This window comes from Myotis davidii, unplaced genomic scaffold, assembly GCF_000327345.1.
Source record: "Myotis davidii unplaced genomic scaffold, ASM32734v1 scaffold251, whole genome shotgun sequence".
In the NCBI taxonomy this organism is placed as follows: Eukaryota; Metazoa; Chordata; class Mammalia; order Chiroptera; family Vespertilionidae; genus Myotis; species Myotis davidii.
In genome coordinates this window covers 11,226-12,362 of record NW_006282378.1, presented here as the reverse complement: position 1 = coordinate 12,362, position 1,137 = coordinate 11,226, and the positions used below count along the sequence as shown (strand labels likewise).

At 50.5% G+C, this 1,137-nt stretch overlaps 1 protein-coding gene across 1 annotated transcript in view; it reads left to right on the top strand.

Moving 5' to 3' along the window:
- The window catches only part of SLAMF7 (SLAM family member 7), a gene marked incomplete at its 3' end in the record, with an annotated part of 14,033 nt that overhangs the window by 1,710 nt on the left and 11,186 nt on the right, over positions 1–1,137 (top strand). The gene's annotated exons all lie outside the window — the stretch shown is intronic.

The following is a 1,137-nucleotide window of genomic DNA, read 5'->3' as shown; positions in this document are numbered from 1 at the left end:
CCTTGTGTGTGTCCCTTATGGATGTGAAGAGTTGTAATCTGGTATGGTCTTCCACTAACCACTGGGTACATTGGCCCTTGGATCTCCAGGGAGGTGCAAAGTCAGCCACTGCCTAGGGTCATCCAGTGGGAGCTATAGAGAGATCTGCAGATGGCTGCTCTTTGTATTGGGCTAGAAAGTGTCCAGGTGAGGCCCAGCTGTGAAATAAGGCAGGCTGGTGTTAGGTCTTAGGCCTATTATTGAAAGGTTTGGGGCACATTGACTCCAGCTGCTACTTGTTTAGAGATTTTAGAAAAATCTGAAGTCTGAGCCAGGACAGGCCATCATATGAAAAAGTAGCTACAAACAACTTGGGTGGGGTTGCAAATTGGATGAGGTGGGGTCTCAGGGAATCACCAGGGTGGAGCGAACTGTGTGGACCATGCTGATGAAGCCTCAGATATGACCACCAGTCAGCTTTGTGATGGAGGAAGTCCTAGCACAGGAACAATGACCCCTATGAGCACTCCTGTCTGGAAGAAAGCTGCCCCCAAACTCCCACCCGGCTAGACAGTTCAGTTCCTCTCTGTATGTCACTGGATTCTCCCAAAGCCACTACCTGTTGCTGGAGCTCAGAGGAAGTAGAACCATGTAAGTTTGTTGGGCCCTTTAAGAGGAACACCTGGGACTTTAGTAGCCTTCATGTCAATCAGCCACAGTTCCCACTGGTTTTTATAACCAGAAGTTACAGGTACTTAACTCTGGACTCTGGGCTGGGGGTCTGGTACCACCCGGCTAGACAGTTCAGTTCCTCTCTGTATATCACTGGATTCCCCCAAAGCCACTACCTGGTGCTGGCGCTCAGAGGAAGTGGAACCATGTAAGATTGTGTGGGCCCTTGAAGAGGAACACCTGGGACTTCAGCAGCCTTCATGTCAATCAGCCACAGTCCCCGCTGGTTTTTATAGCCAGAAGTTACAGGGACTTATTTTCCCAGCTCTGGACTCTGGGCTGGGGGTCTGGTGTGGGGCTAGGATCCCTTGCTTCTCTAGGTAGGCCTTGGAGATATCCCTCTCAATTAAAGAAATGACACACATGGGTGTCAGACCAGCCCAGTCCAGGCCTCTGCCCCCTACCAGTCTCAATAAGCTTTCTTCT